At 32.9% G+C, this 20,362-nt stretch overlaps 1 protein-coding gene and 1 long non-coding RNA gene across 2 annotated transcripts in view; one reads left to right on the top strand and one right to left on the bottom strand.

Moving 5' to 3' along the window:
* Positions 1-903: 903 nt before the first annotated feature.
* LOC129219431 (uncharacterized) lies at positions 904-11,485 on the bottom strand. Its single transcript, XR_008580414.1, has 3 exons — positions 11,397-11,485; positions 5,233-5,349; positions 904-1,067 (listed from the first exon to the last, which is right to left on the bottom strand). It is a non-coding gene; the product is annotated as an uncharacterized LOC129219431 (long non-coding RNA).
* Positions 11,486-12,802: 1,317 nt separating this feature from the next.
* The window catches only part of LOC129219429 (ankyrin repeat domain-containing protein 53-like), a 29,313-nt gene continuing 21,753 nt past the window's right edge, over positions 12,803-20,362 (top strand). The window contains exon 1 of the mRNA XM_054853828.1: positions 12,803-13,169. The gene's annotated coding sequence lies outside the window, so the exon portion shown is untranslated. The remainder of the gene's footprint in view (positions 13,170-20,362) is intronic.

Below are 20,362 nucleotides of genomic sequence, written 5' to 3'. Positions count from 1 at the left end.
ATTAAAGTGAAGTATTTGTTTTGATTTCTTTTACTGAAATTTTCTTAATCCTGCAAACCCTGATGTTTACTCCAGCTACAATATTTCATATGCTCAACAATGAACTCATAGCTCTCTGAATATGAACCACACACATCTCGTTTATAAACATAAACATTGTATGCACTGGGCATTTTCTGACAAAACCACCCTTTTCCTTCACGAGCTTTAAGAATTTCGCTTCACGAAACTAATCTGAGCTACATTGCCTGAGCACGACCAGTTAGATAACGCATTCTCTTTTTGAAAGCCTCACTCGGTTAACTTGCTTCACTTGTTAAACGCATTTGACTTTAAGAAATCTCAACTTTCCAAAAAATGTATCAATGTTTCAAAAAAAAAAAAAAAAAAAAACCCTTTGAAAATCGAGATTTTGACAATGAAAGTGTTTTGGGGCAGCTTCCGAACAAAAGGGGTTTAAAAATACATTTTGGAGCACAACAGAGCAGCAGGTATTCGGGGACACACATCAGCGCGATTGAAGCAGGTTTGGGATCACTGTATTTGCTGCAAATGAGTAATGGAACTGCTTGGTTAGGTAAATTAAAAACAGCTCATTAACTTTCACTAGATTTAACACGAGTACAGTGTTATGATGGTTCTTGCACATTTAGATGTTTTTCTTTAACATTAAATTAAGTGAAATTTCTTAAACAAAATAATTTCACTCTATTTGAATTTGAAATCCTTCTTCACAGATCAATCTAGCAAAGAAAAAAAAAGGTGCTAATGATGCCAGAAAGTATAACTTTTTGCCGCAGGGAGCTTGAACAGTAATAATCAAATGCAACAAGAATGTATTAGTAAATGAGATACTGATAGAGTTGAAACAACTATAATGCATGCAAAGGCACTTACTGCGGCTTTTTAAGAACAATCTGCTTCAGTAATTCTTCTACCATCACTAGTATTCTAACTTGCTGGACTTTGCATCTTTGACTTCCACTTTGTTTCAGTTGATAGTGACTGCTACCTTATCCTGAAGTTCATTATATTCCTGCTTTTTGGGAAACTGGATAATTGCATTTCTGAAATACAAGTCAGATAAATATTTTGCAGTTTATTTAACGAAAAGTTGTGCTGCCTCATTCAAATTCCACAAAATTAAAAAATACTAATTATAACATATTATGTTGAAATCAGGGTTGGTATTCAAAAAGCAAAAAAAAACGGGGGGAGGGGGGTAAAAAAAACAAAAAAAATGTTGATTTTTTTGGTTTAAACACTATTTGTAAGAAGGACAATTTTATTTTTGAAAAGTCATAATGTTTTCATGAATTGTTAATTAATGTTTAATATGTATATTTGTACTTAATTTCTTGACAACTAATTAAATAATTAAGAGTAAAATCATGCAATTTTGTCTTCTCATAAGTCTATAAGGAAATAGTTTTTGAAAAAAAAAATCATTTCAATTAACAGCGTTGAATAAAAAGACAAGTTGTGAAGCATTTTTAATCCTAATGTATCCCGTATTTTTGAGAGTACAAAACCAAATAATGAAAATATTCTTTTTAGCAGTCAAAGACTTAGTATAAAAATTCAAGTTTATTGATTCTTTCACCATTCATACAAGGAACTTCTTTTATTACATTCGGATCAAAAATGTTTTTTGAAAGGTGAAAAATTTAACATTAAATTTCATTATTAGAGCACAGTAGGCCAGGGCAATGTAGGAATTTCTACATCATGATGCATCACCACCCTTACATTCGGATGTTGCAATACATACAGAGTGCCACATAAAACCTCGGACAAAGTTTGCATCATCCAATGGAAGTAAACTAATTTATTTTTAATGAATGCGTTTTTTTTTTTTTTCGTTGGAAATTAATTTATAATCAATCCTTGTTTATATTTTGTTTTTTGGCATTTTTACAATGTCAAGCAAAAGATCTGCTATTTTAAAGCTGTTTCACGAAGGAGAACGACAATTTGTTTGCTTCATGTACCTCGACAAATAGTGTTTGATGCAATATGCCGTTTCAAGCACGGTTGACAAGGTTTTGAACAGGACGGTAAAAACCAGGGTTTTTACCGTCCCGTCCAAAACTGTCCGAAACTATATTTTTAGAAAAATCATATTCTGTGAAAAAGCATCAAAAACAGAATAAAATGTACCAAAGTAATGTTTTATATTGAACATTTATTCAATGGAGAACATTCAACTTTTATGCAGCTGATTTTAATCTAGTCACATAGAAGTTGAATTCTTGATTAAAATTTAAATTTGTATGCATGAGTTTATATATATATATATATATATATATATATATATATATATTTTTTTTTTTTTTTTTTTTTTTGATAATAGTAACCAAATTTCCCTATGTTTATGCATGTGTGCAAATGAAAGCAGGGTTGGCAAGGTTTTTGCCATTCTGTTCAAAACCCTCGAGTCCGAAAGTGTCCAAAACTATTTTTTGAGAAACTATATTTTGTAGCTAAAACAATCAAAAACAGAACAAAATGTGTAAAAATTATTTTTTTGACTATTTAATATTTATTCAATGCGAACATTCAAGTATAAATACATATGTAACTTATTTATGCAGCGGATTTTAATCTAGTTATGTAGAAATTAAATTCTTAATTAAAAATTTCATTTTGTATGCAGAAGTGTTCAAAATATAGTGCAATAATTGACTTCAATGCAATAAATTACAATTGTTTGTAGTTACAGAATGTACTTTATTAAAAATACGAACTAAAAATAGAATAGCACAAGTTTTATAACATAAGTGTTTAATCGTTGATTTCTTGTTCTGTAATCTATGATTTAAAAAACAATTTCCCGTTAAAACATCATGTAAAACTTATTTTCAAAAAACAATTTAAAAAATAAAGCTTTTTTTTTTGGCACTTAAATATTGCACATTTAATAACATTCCTTTGAGTTATAAATGGAACTGAAATTACTTGTCTTGGTAGTGTTTTGAATTTCCTCTCATAACTCTACCAACTGTTACATATAAGGAAGTTTTTAGTAATAGTTATTGCCAATTTTTTAAATAAAATATTTTTTTAATGACAAGCATTGGAGAAAAATATTATCAAATACTCATTAATTAAGGCTCAATAATGTCAGTATTTATGCATTACAAACATTGCAGTAAATACGGATTGATTAGATTATACCCCTTTAGCATTAGCATAGTTTTGGACAGTTTAAGACAGTTTTACATGGTAAAAACCACCTGTCCTGTCCTAAACCAGTTGTGGACAGTCCAAAACCCAACCCTGGTTTCAAGGAGCCTGAAAATGATAGTCGATGTCCAGGAAGTGTACAAAAACGTACAATGAACACTTCTGTTAATCGTAAGGCCAACAAAAAGCAAGTTCAATGAAATCCTTGGTTTTCCATAAGAGAGATTGCTGGTGAAATGGGAATATGAGACCAATCAGTGTGGCTAAGGGTTAAAAATAGAGCCCAGACAAAAGTTTTACAAGTTCCAAAATGTTCGACCTTTTTATGAAGAAAACAAACTTCTGATGTTCCAAAGATGCCAAAATTTTTTGAGACAGGCCGCAAGTCATCGCTGGGGCGAAACTCCTTTCACTGATGAGCAGCTCTTTACCGTTCAACCAGCTCCATAACTCTCAGAACCCTAGGATTTGGTCTGTATACACTCTAAGCACCTTGAAAAATGCGGAACAACGACAAAATCCGAAGTTGGTCTTGGTGTGTGGCAGAATTTGCACAAGGGGCAAAAAAATCTCTGTTTTTTTGCCGCACCCTGTATATACGAGGGCAAATCAAAAAGTCTTTGTGCCTATTTTTTATTTGCCAAAAAAAGATACCTACAGGTATTTACAAATATACGCAGTAAACTATACCACTTACACTATTTCTCCACATAGTCACCACACCGGTTCAGACATTTGTCCCATCGCGGCACTAAATTAGAGATCCCCCTGTCGTAGAATTCTTCCGGTTGCCTGTGGAATCACCGTCGAACAACGTTCTTGGCTTCTGTCCTGCCAGAAACTTCTTCAGTAGACCGATATCGTAAAAATCACTAAGAGGGAGGTCTGGACTGCAGGTGCATTTCCAAGTGAATTGCTACGGGCTTTTGTCCCTTGCTCCTTACAAAACGAATAACACTTCACTGCTCATAAGCTGTGGACATCTGAAGAACAACCGTCACCTTAAATGACTGATAGCAGCTCTGCTCTTCCTAGCAAAAAGCAAATATGGCTGGTACGGTTCAAGGAACTGTCACTGTTGGGAATGTATATGTTTGTTTTGTATTCACAGCCGTATTTTGGCTTAAAAAAAATAGGCCCAGACTTTTTGATTTGCAGTCATATATATATATATATACAGTAGAAGACCGTTATAACGCACACCTCAGGACTAGAGCTTTTGCGTTATACAGGTTTTTGCGTTATATAGATCATTTCACAAATTTTGAAACTAATATTCCGAATATATCTATATATTAGCACTTCAGAATGAGTTTTATCTGCAATGAGTATTAAAGCACCAATATTACAATTAGTTGTTCACAAATAAATATGTTTCACAATCAAAAGAAAGTGCATTATCCTGCACTTCTGTTTAGCTTCATGGTTTGCATAACAGCTGCATTTTCAAGAGCCATCTGGTATTTTCTATTTACTGTAAGTACTAATTTTCTCTTAAAAGCTTTGAATTAAAATGGAAAGATGAGAAACTATTGCAAAATTTGATTTTCCTTACAATTTTAGTGCTTGCAAAGCAAAACAGAGGGATTTTTTAAACTTCAAAACACATTGTTTACTTTTGAAAAGTTGAACGTTTCATAGAGAATTGCGTTATATAGGTCGGCATTATAACTTCTACTGTATATATATTACAAAATGCAAACAATAAACACATAAGGGATTTATAAAATTAAACAAATAAGAATACTAAAACTAATAATAAGACTAAGTTGATGAAGCCAGAACTCCTCAGCAGTGGAACCTTCATCCTAAAGTCAACAGACACAAAATTTTAAACTAAAAACTAAAGCGAGGATGTCCAGTTCCAAAAAAGCTAGCATTCAGTAATGCATAGGGCTAAACATACCGTACGCGAAAAATGAACACAAGATTTCTTGGAACTAGGACCTAAAACTATACACTGGGGTTTCGTCTCGACTATTAGAAGCCAAAGGCTATCAATAATAGTCCTCCACCGTACCACCAGCAGAAATTTAAAGGTCTTACCTAATATTCCAGGTGAGAGCTCAGTACCATGTCCCGCAAGTCAGTGTTCATTCCAGTCGATAAAACGTAGATCCATTCAAATAAAAAGACATTTTTCATACAGTTGCTGACACACTGCTGGAAAACCAATGGCTCTTATTTTTCAAAGTTCATTTGGAAAGTAAAATAGACACTTTAAAATATATTTTCATGAAAACATGTATTTGCAGGATTAGGGAAAATTCTTTAAACCGCCACTAGGGACGCAGAAAGCCAAAGGCTGACCCTTGTCAGTCCCCCCCCCCCTCCCTCCCCAAAAAAAGAATTCAAAAGTGCTTTAATTGAACGAAGAATGCGAGCTATGTAAGCATTTCATATTGCATGAACAATCACATTGGACAGCTACTATGGCTAGAGCAGAGTATAAAAAGGATGTGGACGAGGGTGCAATACACAAAGTTATGAAATACTCTGCCGACATGGAAAAAGGAATTATGCTTCCAAGGTGTGAGATGTTCGAATCTATTATTTTCAGCTGAATATTAAAAGTTTACAATGAAAGTTTCGTACCAGTAAGGAAAAAAAATCAAACATTCTGACTGTTGCATGCTTCTGGCATGATGCCATTCCAGGCCTAAATAAAGAAGAAATTATAAGTATGGTATACAAATTTCTCATAATGACGTGTCGTGATATGAAGCATATCGTATTATGGCTGGATAATTTCTCATTGCAAAATAAAAATTGGGCTTTCCTAAGCTTTCTTGAGTTCTGCATCAATTCAATCTACATTGACGCAGACACAATTCAAATTAAGTACTTTGAGCCAGGGCATACATTTATGTCCTGTGATTCATTTCATCACCAGGTTGAGAAAGCAATCCATAAAACAAAAAAGATTTATGATTTTGACTATTCAAAAAATTCGTCAAAATCATAAAAAACGATTTTTATGATTTTGACGACTACATGAGCAAAAGTTAATGTGGTGAAAATGCAAGCAAATGATTTTTTTAAATGGAAAGACTATGCAATAAAAAGAAAAAACAATAACAGAAATGTGTCAAGGACAACAAAAAGTGACCCAAGTTCAGCTTTGACTAGAAACAAGGGAAAAACTGACAATTACAATTTGCCCCATTTACGTGATATCGTACATTTGCGGGCAGAAAGAGGAAAGAACATTTTGTTCTACAAAAAATACTACAGTGAAGCACCGTTTATGCGTTTTTGAAGGGACCGTATGAAAAAAGCGTATAAATGAAGCGCATATACTCGCATATAAGTCGATCTGGCGTATTAACGACCCCCTTACTTTTAGGAGAAAAATTGAAAACCCACATATAAGTCGAGTCCCTACTTTTAGAAAAAACGGGAGCGTTTTGCCGCTAATTTTGAATTTAAAAGTTATAAAAAGGAGGAAAATGAAATGTAATGCATTTTTATGTTAAAAAACGTCCAATCTTTATTCCTTTGCACCAAAAGTGTTCACTTTAGCGATTGCAATTTTTGTAAAGATTTCGATTTCGCTGTAACGAATTTTTTAATTGATTACTTTTATTTCAATTTTATATCAATCAAATTTTATGCTGTAGCCATTATATATATATTTTTTTTTTTTTTCAAATACCATGCACTTTTCGCGTAGTCGGCCGTTTACTGTAATTATTTATTCTTTATTTCACAGTTAGACCATGTAAAATCATAGCAGAATGTTTAAGAATTATCTTCTTTAGCATCTGCGTCAAATGGATGGACTAAAATCGGGAAAATATTCATTTTTGAGTTTTTTCTAAGAAAAAATCGATGAAAAATTTCAGCAATTCTGTCCCAGTGTATTAGTTTTCCCCCTAACTTTAAGCATCATTTTTTGTAATAAATTTCTCGACTTATATGCGAGTACATACGGTAGGGCTACGTTTATGTGTATTAGACTCTGCAGGGATCTATATAAAAAACGCGTAATTGATCAAAATGTATAAAAGAGAAACGTATAAACGGTGCTTCACTGTATAGCGATACTATATGGGAAGAACTTGACTTTTTGAACATCAAAATGTTGAAAAATGCCATTAAATTGCCTCAACATTATGAACATGTAGTTAGAATCACAGTATGAAGAAAAAATAACATAATCAAAAATCTTAATTCAGAAAAAGGTATAATACCGTCAAGTATTTTTGCATTTTGGAATCAGTTGCTGAGGGAGAAAAATGAATAATTATTGCACTTGTTAAGCTTTTGTAGCTGCACTTTATGTAGATTGTCATGATTTCTTTTTGTATTGTAATTTGTATTCAATAAATATCTTTTGCATTCTGTAAGCTCATGCCATTGAAGATAATAAAAAATGTATTATATAAATGTAAAAATTATATTTCATTTAATTGCATTTATCAATTGTAAAGATACATGCCTTAAGGAAGCATTTTATTGACGAATGGAAAGTAGCCTTGTAGAGTCTTGTAAATGAAAATTCATTTAATATGAGTATCATAACCTGCATCATAATATTTTCATTGATTAATCAAGTGCAAAAATATAATTTTGCTAAGCCACCGCTCCTGATTGTTATAGTAGAAGACCGTTGTAACGCACACCTTCGGACCAGAGCTTTTGCGTTACACAGGTTTTTGCGTTATATAGGTCATTCCACAAATTTTGAAACAGGTATTCAGAATATATCCATATATTAGCATTTCAGAATGAGTTTTATCTGCAATGAGTATTAAAGCACTAATATCACAATTAGTCAATCACAAATAAATATGCTTCACAATCAAAATAAAGTGCATTATCTTGTACTTCTGGTAGCTTCATGGTTTGCATAACAGCTGCATTTTCAAGAGCCATAGTATTTTTTTTTTTTACTGTGAGTACCAGTTTTCATTTAAAAGCTTTGAATTAAGACAGAAAGATGAAAAACTGTTTCAAAATTTAATTTGCATAACAATTTTTCTGTTTGCAAAGAAAAACAGAAGGATTTTTTGAACTTCAAAACCAAATGTTTACTTCCGAGAAGTTGTGAGGTTTATAGAGAATTGCGTTATATAGGTCGGCGTTATAAAAGGCATTCTACTGTATCTTTAAATAGCACTTTACTAAGCTATTTTTGTCGTATCGAACAAATGCTGCTAAATATCCCTAGTAATATTCACTTACGGAAAAAACACCTTAGTAAATGAACACATTAGTTAGGAGAAAATTTACAGTAACTACAAAAAACTTATTCAGTAAGTTACCGCCCTATAGCCAGGGCTAAGGCAGAAATACATGAAAGACACCGCCAGCTCAGTCAATTCCAGCCGAGGACTTACCAGTTTGTTTGGCACTCTTGGCTTCCTTAAGAGGTTTTTCCGCCTTCAGCTCGGTCACTCCTATGCCGGGCTGATGAGTGCTAATTAGCACGAAACTGCAGCTCTCAACTGGAATTGACTGAGCTGGCGGTGTATTTCATGAACAAAAAACTTATTTGTGTATGTTATATCAACTAGTTATAAATATAAGTTACGGTAAGTTAAATTTTATATTCAGTTACAATTAAAAAATTATAAGCTGTAAAATTTTAACTGTGAATTTCTCATTTTGAGCCCATCTGTCCATAGCAGCATAATGCAACTGCACGAATGAACTAACCATTCGCGTAGGATACAATCAAGACATATACGCACACGCATGCATATATGTGTATATATATATATATATATATATATATATATATATATATATATATATATATATGTATATGTATATATATATATATATATAAATAAGCAACCAAATTCCAAATATTAAACAAATTATATAAACATAATGATGATAAAAAGGAAAATTGCAAATAGCTATTAAATAGGAAAAGATAAAGTATGAATCCAGAGCTCATCAGCCGTGGAAAATTCATTAAATATGGTCAAAAGACCAAAATTTTTTAACTATGAACTAAAAGAGAATGTTTAAGCTCCAGTACATGCAATATAGAGTAACATTGGGAAAAGGCACCACATGCTAAACTATAAACAATAGTTCAAACCTAAAACTAAAAGCAGGGGGTTTCGCCTCGATTAATTAAGCCTCGATTTATATATATATATATATATACATATATATATATATATACACACACAAACAATTACACCAAAAATAATTGAACCTAAGAACTCTTGAGAAATTGTTAAATTGAAAGATATTTGTTGTATTACCATCTGTTTCCAGTGGCAGATTTATACATTTGAGGGTTACATAAATATATATTTATATATTAAGGGGCCCGTTGCAATGTACTTTAGGAACCCTATTTGTTTATCAATCTTAAATTAAGAGTGTTTAATGGACAGGTAGTATTTTATCAATAATTAACCTTCGTTTATTACTGATGTCATTAATATGAATCATAATTTTCACTTCAACAACCTAATGCTTTAAAATAATTAGTAATCCAACGTTATGAAGCACAAAAATTGCAAAATTATTGCAGACACGTGTTCCTCGTAACACCGAAACACGTTTGCAATAATTTTGCAATTTTTGTGCTTCATAACATTGGATTACTAATTATTTTAATTTCAGCACAAAGGTATTTATTCGTTAACCTAATGCTTTCTTCTGATCTTTGGAAGAGGGAGGAAGGGGAAGAATTTATTATATAAAGTCAACTCCCGGACTTATGCGAAATGGCCACAACTCAATTTTTTCCCCAGTAAATAATTTTAGACCTAACACGAATTCCTCGCCCACACATGAAAATTTTCAAAAAACAGAATGGCAGGGTGAAAGTATTGGCTTTGTTATTGGCTACTAAAAATTTTTTTTCGTGAATGGATCTTCATCTCTTTAGCATCACAGGCAGCGGAAGTTCCCACACCATACCAGTCTGGACATAGCATTGTTTGCATACACAAATATCTACTCTGCATTTTCCATATTTTTTTAAATTTTAAATGCGAAAGTTGATGAAATATAATGACACCTAAGAGCACTGTTCCATATAAATCTAAAGAAGTTCTTCTGCCCTTATATAGAAGTTTGGTAAGACCCCATTTGGAGTATGCTGTTCAGTTTTGGTCTCCTTATCTTAAGTTAGATATTAATGTATTGGAAATGGTTCAAAGGCGGGCTACAAAGCTAATAAATAGACTTTCTCATTTAGACTATGATTCCAGGCTTAGAAGGCTAAAAATGTACAGTCTTGAGCCAAGAAGAGACCGAGGGGACATGATTCAGTTGTTTAAATTTACTAAAATGAAAGATGTTACGGGGCTGAAGTTTAGCACTGAAAACAGGACGAGGGGTCATTGTTTTAAGCTATTTAAATCTCAGGCTAACATGGATGTTAGGAAAAATTATTATTTTAGCAGGGTAGTGGAACCTTGGAACAGTTTACCGGAAGAGGTGGTAATGAGCAAGGGAGTAGATAGTTTTAAGAGGGCCATTGATCTTCACTGGGGATTGTAAATTGACTAGGACCAATCTAGCTGGGCCCAGAGCCTGTTGCTGGTCGTCACTTTTGTATTTGTATTTGTATATAAAGTTTGTGAAGACAGAAAGAAAAAGAGAAAGTTTCTGACGATTAAAGCTAAAAGGTTCTCAATGTGCTTGAACAACTAAAAAATGCGTCGAAGATAACACAACAATTAGGTGTGAGTGAATCTTCCATACGTACAATTAAAAGTCAAGAAAATGAAATCCGTAAAAGTTCGCGGAGTAGCAAAATGCAAAAATTGTGAAAATGGAAGCTGCTCCTCTTAAGAAATTGAGAAACCAGGAAGAGGGTTGTTGCCATAGTTATAAAAGAACTAGCGAAGCAACTGTGTTTAAAAATATAGTATTAGAATAACGATTTGATATCAACATCTTCATTTTTAAAAATTACACATATCATTACTGGAACTACAGCACACAGTATTATTATTGTACATCATTTTATTATTACCACATACTGTACGTTCTAAACTGGTTTATTTTATGTCTTTTTTTTCCGTTGATCACTGATTTTGTACATCACTGATTTTGTACATCGTAACAGTGTTTTAAGTTGATTAAAACAGCTTTTTTAAAAATAAATAAAATTTCAGTTCTTTATGTAAGAAACGGTGATGTATGGTTCAGGAATGGTTTAAAACAGTTTGAGGTGGTGTTAACAAATGTCTAAAATTATTAGGTATGTTTATAAAAAATTTTATACATACCTGTTTTCACAACGCGAAATTTCGTTTCGACTTACGCGAAGGCGGCGAAGCTATCCGCTTGTTGTTCCTATTCCTATTCAGAGTCACAACTGACTACAACTGTATTTATGTCGAGGACTGCATACTAAGTGCCTTGCCTCCATTATTTTATATAATGATAGATGGCAGCACCATCACCGGATCGAACAGTTAATGAGAATTTAGAACTAGACCAGGAGTTAATAGCTACCTGGTGCTAGCACCATCAGAGGTATTGTTTCACTTGGAGGACATTGAGACCACGAGCCTATTTAACGTCGCCTAGTCCCCTTTAATGACGACGTGGGTCTTCAATCATCGAGGTTCGAACTCAGAACCCTCCGGCCCCGAATCCGACACTCTACCGATCGGGCTACCTAGAGTCCCTATATGAAAACGTAGGGACTCTAGGGCTACCACGGCCCATCTGCTGTTGTTGAGGAGCCTGTTCTTTTCACAGGGGACAGGGACAGGGAACTTAGCCACTAGATGACGCTTATAGCGCGGCCAACAAAGCGCTCTGACAGGTAAACACAATGTGTGTTTTGGAGTGTCAAACTTATTATCCCACACAACACAAACTGGGGGAAGAGACGTTGAAAAGTCGTCGAATCTGATCCAAACACTCGTCTATAACTGATCTAAAAACCGTCCCTCATTCGTCGAAATGTCCCCTCAGAACAGTCGAAAGTCGTCTTGTACACATCGAAAAGACGACTACAATGGATGAAAAATGGTGGAATTAGATCAATAATGGGCGATATCCATAGCGCTAGGTAACGTTTCCAAGAACAGTTATAGATAATCTATAAAACGTCTTCTAAGTGCGTTTATTAACGCTGCACACCTTTTTTTTTTAATTCTGAACTCTTAATTGTAATGTTTATACGACACATTACATTCTCCTTAACCTTTAACATTCATACATTTTTGTCTAATTTACCAGCTGCGGTTAGTTACGGGTTGAACTTGTCAAATGCAACCAATCTGGCAAACAACATAAATAATGTTAAAATTACGAATATTCAGAAGAAGTTATGGTTCAAATTTTTAAAATATCTTATTATTGAGAGAGTGAATGCCTAGCAGCACCTATTGCTGCCAAAGCCAGAAATACAAATAGCGCAACGACAGAGCGACAGTTGATTTACTTTTTAAAAATCAAGAAGGCAGCTTTTAGACGGCAAAAATATTATTTAATAACGTATATACTTAATTTTCTCTATTTAATGTATGATTTATGCGTTAATAACGGTGGTTCGTCAGATTGTTGTTAGGAAAATAAATTTTCCTCTGTGACCATTTCTTACGTATTGGACGGGAGGAGCTGACAGCAAAAACCTTTCCTTACTGCTCCACTCTATTCTGTTTAATATAATGTAGTTTAGATGACTAACTTTTTCTCCTTGCTAACTTCTCGTCATCGGTTTAGGTGCAGTGAACTCGCTAACAAAAGAATTTAATACGCTTTTAAATTTCCAGATTTTAGTTAATATTCTTTTTCACTGAGAAAAAGATTCTGCTTCGTTAAGAATTGCAAGATTTCAACAAAGTCAGCATATTCGGCTTGTTTCGATTCTCTTTCTTTGCATTGGATGTAATATAACTAGTTATACGACTCCGAAGAGTTTGCCACTGGGCGCCATTGAACGCTAGAAGATTGTTGAATCGCTGAAGTAAATGGTGAAAGTTGCTTGCGTCGCTTAAAAGCAATATCCTGCCCTCGTCGATCGAAATTTTCAGTTGGTGTTCACAGTAAGCATTTTTTTTTATTTTAATTTCACACTGGATTTTTTAATTTGAAAGTTTTCTCAGACGCTTTGTTCGTTTGCCTAAGGAGCGGATGTGGTTTTTTTGTGCGTCTTGTACCTCTTTGGTTTGTTTTCACTTTGATCAAAGAAGCGACGCTATTATTATTATTATTATTATTCTCTTGCTTATTAAAAGCTATGATGAGTACAGAAGATTGTCCTCTTCATGCATTCTATTTGTCTGAATTTCATTTGAAAAGGATAAAATCTCGATTTTTTAGTTTGAAAAAAAGTAAACTTCTCCAGAAATCCAACATGGACAAAACATTTTAATTTCATTCCTCATCTTTCTGAACTTTATTTCCGACAAAATGTATTAAAATTGTATTCATTTTCCTTTGAGTTTCCTAAAATTTTTACCTATTAGAAAGAAAATGTTCATTATTATCACTTGTAAGAGAAAAAAAAAAAAAAAGCTAATGCCTTAACTTTTATAAAACATTTTTCTTCCCAACCTTAAAGCTGTAGTGATTTTTTTTATTTTATAACTTCAAAATGGGATAATAGTAACCTGCATTTTGAGCCCTATTCACGGGGTCCTATTTCCCAATAGGCAGCTGTCTACGGTAGCAAAAGTTTCAAGGGCGGCAGATTTTGCAAACCAAGCATTTTTTCAATGAGTTTTTTATTCTTGAATGTAAAATATTAGCATTCTTTCATTTTTCAAGCAGACAATTTTTTCTTGTAATTTAACTATGATTACTTTCACACATTTTAGTAAAATCAAATGTTTTTCAACCATTGTAATTGATCAGCATAAAATTGTAAGTGGAGACGAAAAGCGGGTTTTGATTTCAGAAAGTGTCGTTGCGTTTATCCGGAAGTCGCAACAAGATTGGAGTTTGTACTTTGAGGTATTAAGTGCTTTTCTAAAGTTTATTCAGTGCTGGTTTCTTGAGTGATTGGCGTTTTTCTTTTTTACATTATTAATATTGAAAAACTGTTTTCTGTTAATATTAAGTCTCGGAGGCAAAGGAAAATGAATGACGAGCAAAAAAGGCTGAATGATTTAAAATAAAGGAAACATGCTAAATTAAAAACCGAAGAACAAAAAAAGAGTCTTCAAAAATTTTTTAAACGTGATATATTTTTTTTTTTTTGAATGGGCAGTTTTCAAAAGCGGAAAGTTTGGACTTTTTACAAAGTAATCCAGTTACTATTTATTTATGAAATACCATCGAACAGTGAAGAGTGGCAAGAACATAAGTCAGTGAACGTAATAACAGAGGAAATTATTCAAATTGTTGATTGGTTGATGAAAAAAAAAATAACTGGATAAAGATGATGTCCTACATAGAGATAACAACTGGTAAAATGGTTAACGCACAAGACATTAAAGTTCAGTGCTCATCAAAGATTCATCTGTATCGACATTTAAATAACTAAGCTAGATTTTCGATTTCAAAACAGTTTTGATCAAAAGGGTAGGGGAAGGTGGAGGGCACCTTGGGACACTTTTTAGAAAATGATTTTTAGAAATTTTATTTTCAAACCAATTTTCACCAAACTTAGCGGAACATACAATTCAGATATTTTTGTTTCAATAAAAATTTATTTTACTCCATTAATTCATCAAATTAAATTATCACAGGGATGAGATTTTTCCGGCTTTTTCTGTTGGCTTTTTAAACCTTTCCTCCTTTTTTTGCTTCTTTCAAGCCTTATTTTTCTAAAAAATCGGGAAAAAATACGATTTTTTAAAATTTTCGGTCCCCGATTTCTTAATTTTTTTATTTTTCCTCTCGAATCTTCCTCCTCCGTGATATCTGCCGAAAACGTATGTTTTGGAATCATGCCAACGACGTCAGACACGTGCTGCGCCGAAAGTTGCATGCCTCGTTTGAGATTTCAATCTTTTTGCATCCTGCAAGTATTTCAATTATTTTTAATGTTGAGTGGTTTTTTACTATATGCTACCTTATATCTGCTTATTTTATTCATCATTTTCAATAATATTTTTATTACTTTATTTTAGAAAAAATGCAAAAGTTAATCAAAAAATGGCTTAACACCCACAGCCTCGAATTTTATTGAAACTTGGCATGATTACTTTTTTTGTGTATTTAAGAAAGTGTAAAATATATTTATTGTGAATCTCAAACGGTTTAGGCTTTACAACCTGTTATAGGTTTTGTGATTTCATGACGCAGCTGCAAGTTCTTTTGATTCTGAAATCGTATTAGGAAGTTTTAAAAACAAATTTTGGGTTCCAATGCAAGGAAAAAGATAACCGATTGTTTATATACATACATATTTATTTATTTTCAATTCTTACTATGAAAAGTATGTTCTACCACATAAAGAAATTTTAGATTTTTCTCTCTGTTGTAAATTTTTACTTTACAAACAGACCTAATTTTAAAATCTATGTACTCACTCATTTAAAACTATAAATTTATATGTTTTTAATGAAAAAAATTTATTTTTTCTAAAAAACATAAAAAGTTGACATTATTGTGTGATGCAGCCAAGATGACTCTGACTCTCCCAACCCTTTGTTCAAGGGCTCAGGGGTTAGAAATTGTTGCCTCTTTTACAAAATTTAGATTCAATTAGGATTAAATACTCCTGCAAAAAATGGTGCAATGCAGCAAATTGTACAAAATTATTCCTTATACTTAATTAAATGTGTATTACCTTTAAAACTGGTAAATTAGCCATTTTTTGTTGAGTTTTTGAATATCATGGCTTCCAGGTTCTATTTTGATGCAGTTTTGGATGTCATCCCTTTCACGAATTTTTTTTAGTTACATCCCTTTTACGAATTTTTTTTTAGATTTCCTCCTTTTTGCTCTCTGACCACTCTCACCCCTGTTACCATAAAAAAATTAAAAAGTTATTACAACGTCCCAACCTGCCCCACTGGGTGGAACACCAGCAATAATCTTAAATAATTGAAATCTTATTACTAATAACATTTTCTGCTGCTGGTTTCAACAACAGACCATCAACAGCAGGGAACTTTCTATTTTCTTTTCTAGATCTCACCATTTCTGTTACTTTAATATTTTAATACTTTACCTAGGATGAAAAATCAATTTTCTGTTAAACAATAGCTATTTTCATGAAATACACCGCCAGCTCAGTCAATTCCAGCCGAGGACTGCAGTTTCGTGCTTATTAGCACTCATCAGCCCGGCATAGGACTAACTGAGCTGAAGGTGGAAAACCTTTTAAGGAAGCCAAGAGTGCCAAACAAACTGGTAGCTAACATTTCGTGCTAATAAGCACGAAACTGCAGTCCTCGGCTGGAATTGACTGAGCTGGCGGGGTATTTCATGTATTTCTATGGCTATAGGGCGGTAACTTACTGAAAATAGCTATTTTCTCAATTGAGGCAGTGAGAAGCAAAGGGAGGCAAGTGGCAAAATTAAAAATTTGGAGATAACCAGTACAAATGGTTGGTGAACCTCTCCTCTGCCTTAGGTCAAGAGATAGTACTTGTAGCCCTGGTAGCTATACAGCGTGATTTAGGAAAAAGTTCAATGAAAGCCTACCTAGGACATAATCTTTATCCGCATTTTCCTCGAAACTTGAAAATGTCCACTTATATCCCTTTGCTTCTAAATGCCTCAATATTGTAATTCATTTAAACTCATCAGATTTATTTAGAGCTACAGTCAACCCTCGTATATCGCGGTTAATTCGTTCCAGACTTGACCGCAATAACTGAATTTCTGCGAAGTAGGATTCTGTATATATTTTTCTACTTAGAGCGCATAAAACTTACAGCAATATAAATAGATTTTTATCATAATTTGTGCCTCCTAGACATAAAACAGCACCCTTAGCCACCATTACATTTGTATATTACTTAATATATTGCACAAAATATGAGAAAGTTAGGTATGTTAGACGTAATAGATATCACATTGTTAATTATTGGGAAATAAAATACACACATATGCAGTTCTTACACACTACTACTAGTCTATGAAAAAACCTCAACTTGTTCGATGAGGGGGCCAGGGTTTGAAATAGAGCGCGGGATTGCGCGGAACGCGCAAAAAATCGGTAAATCCCGCGCAATCCAAAGGTCCGTGCGGGATTTCCCCCCTGCAAAATCTTCAGGGGTCTGTCCAGGATTTTTCACAGGGTCCGTTTTTTGTGAAAAATCAAATAATTTTGTGAAAAATGAATTAATTTTGTGAAAAAAAAAAAAAAAAAATTTGTCAAAACAAAATTTTAGAATTTAGAGATGGCACAAACGACATCAATTAAACTTAAAGTTGAGTGTTTTCCTCTTCTACGTCGATAAAATCATTCTGGATTTTTTTTCTGATATTTGGGGGGGGGGGGGCATCGCTGCTTCAAGTATCAATATTTATCTACCATTCTACATTCATTATGTTAAATTATACTAGATATATTTCTGTACAGTACTTAAAATAATTGTAACAAAAATATGAATAAATAAAATAAAATTCAGAATAGGGTTCAGCATTCAACTTTTTGACCCAAGACATTCTTAAAAGCAAAGAATTCCGTTTAAAACTTATAAATTCCGTGATTTTAACAAAAATAAAAAGATATTTCAATTCTTTACCTCTTAACAAAGCGTAATAATCATCAAAATTTCGTAAAATCGGATTCCCATAGCGGATGCAAAGAGATCGCAATTCTCAAAGTGAAGGCATCAAAAGTATAAAAACGGCTTGTAAAAGAAATGTTTTTGATAAAATTATTTTAAAATTGCATTTTAGAGTCCTATGATAAACATATCATTAATATCTGTGGACACAGTTGACCCAAAAAATAAAATAAAATAAACCATCTATTCAGCATTTTAATTTTTGACTCGTAACAGAAAATGGAATTTTGCTTTAAAAACTTGAAATGAGAGTTCTAAGAGAAATAAAGAGACTTTTCATTTATTTGAATGCTAATAAATCGAAGTTAGCTTGAAAAAAGAACAAAATATGATTCTCATATCGGATGTTAAAAGATTGCATTTTTCAAAATGTAGACATCTAAAGAAAAAAAAACGGTAATTAAAAGAGTTTATTTAAAGTTAATCATCCTTGTTAGCATCGAAAAATCAAAACCCATATAATTTTCTCCCAAAATAACAATTAAACATCGCACCGCACCATAAAAACGCAAATATTGACAAGCTGGCAAAATGATGAGAATATTTCCTAATCAAGTCATTATAAAGGTTCAACGCCAGACGCTAAGTGGTGATAATTTTGAAGTTGGTAACCCTATCTGAAGCGATCATATTTTTTCCTCATCCTTACTATTCCTTTGCAGTTCTAAGTTCATTTCGCAGATATATATTATTATTGTTTATTAAATCATGAGCGGAGAAAAGTGCTAACCAATGCCTTTTCAGAAAAGTTTACAACACCGCCGCTAATTAGCTGTGATAAAACAAACAGCCATTATATTTATTTGGCAGTAGCAATTATTTATCGCTTGCAGGAGCATCGCAAGACTGCCGATTTTGTATTAGCTAATTCCTCTAATTTGACTTTAAAAAAGGTTCCAAAAATTATCGGTTTATGCACAGAAATATGCGTTATTTTGCTTTCAGATTTGCTCTTTCAATAAACAATTTGTGACAGATCCGATCTTGTTTATCAGAATTTTGTGAAGAGTCTGTTTTGTTTGATCGGGATTTTGTGAAAGGTCCGTTTTGTTTGATCGGGATTTTGTGAAAGGTCCGTTTTAGTTGATCGGATTTTTGTGAAGGGTCCGTTAACGGACCCAAATATCCTCGGGCCAGACCCCTTAAACTAGATAACGAACCCCGAAAGCGGAAAAGGTAAAAAAAAATTTCAAAATCCATTTTCATTTTGGAAAGATGGAAAAAAAATTAATAAAGCATCCGTCAATTCAAAGCAATTCAAGTTTAATCGACAAATTCCGATTCGCTGGCATCAACGAATTCCGATCCGCCGACATCAACCGATTCCGATCCGCCGACATCAACCGATTCCGATCCGCCGGTCGAAATGCGATCCGAAAGCTGCTGGGAACGACAGTCCGTTTTCGATTTTCGAAAGGTATGGGCAATTTTTTACTTTAACTTTTTGATCGTTAGAAAAAAAGCCTTGTGCAGTGGAAATATTATTCTAAACAATGGGGACCGAACCCCATTCCGATAATTAGATCCAGAAAATGGCCTATTTAAAAAAATAATTTAGCGTATGTGTATGTTACTTAGTTGTAAAATATTTCATTAAAAATGAAATTGCAAAATTACTGAATAATTATTTGAACACGCGGGGTTGTTATTACACTAAAAATATTATAATTTAAAAATGAATAAATAGAAAAATGAAATAAAAATGAATTATAAAAAAATTCTAAACAAATTTTCAGAACTTATAAAAATTCTCCCTCAAATTAAAAAAATCCCCCCTGGAATCTGAAGTAAAGGGGGACATTCCCCCCTAGAAATTGAACCCTATTTCAAACCCTGTGGGGCAATTCCATGATAAAGTCAACCAGATGATCAAATTTTCAAAATTAAAATTTGTAAACAAATGAGGTGTCATTTTAAAGGTAAAGAGTTGTATATTTTGAAATGCCTGTCTAAAATTTGATCACTTCAGTTATAAATGAGTTACAGCAGGTTAAACCAAGGTCAACATCCTGAGTATTTTCAAACCATATTTGGAGACTCTTGAAGAAATTCTGTTTTTTTTCCAAAAAATACATGCTAATATTATGAACTAAGATGAGTAACCATTTAAAGATACAATGTGTTGCTGGTGATGTTGCAAAAATGTGTCAAAATATAATTCATTTTGATTTGTAAAAGAATTCCTCTGGGGTACATTAAGTGTTCTACGTCCGACACCAAAATGGGCAGTTAATTATGCTGAGCCAATAATTTTAAAGCTACATACATGTATTTTTGGGTGCAAAGTAAGAATTTCAATCTCTTTGATGTAACCTATTTTCATTTTGTAACAGGTGAATATTTTGTACTAAAATCTAGGTGTCGGACGTAAAAATTTTTTTACGTTCGACACTATTTACGTTCGACGCTGTTACATTCCTTTAAATAACATATGTTTTCAACTGTGTTTCTCCTTTTTTTGCCTTTAATTTCAAAGTTAAAGTGAAACATGCATAAAAAACAACTTAGTGAATTTAATGTATATACATTTAGGGTTGATAGGGGTA

This window comes from Uloborus diversus, chromosome 3, assembly GCF_026930045.1.
Source record: "Uloborus diversus isolate 005 chromosome 3, Udiv.v.3.1, whole genome shotgun sequence".
Taxonomy (NCBI): domain Eukaryota; kingdom Metazoa; phylum Arthropoda; class Arachnida; order Araneae; family Uloboridae; genus Uloborus; species Uloborus diversus.
Note: the sequence above shows the minus strand (reverse complement) of the source record. Positions and strands in the feature narration are given on the sequence as shown.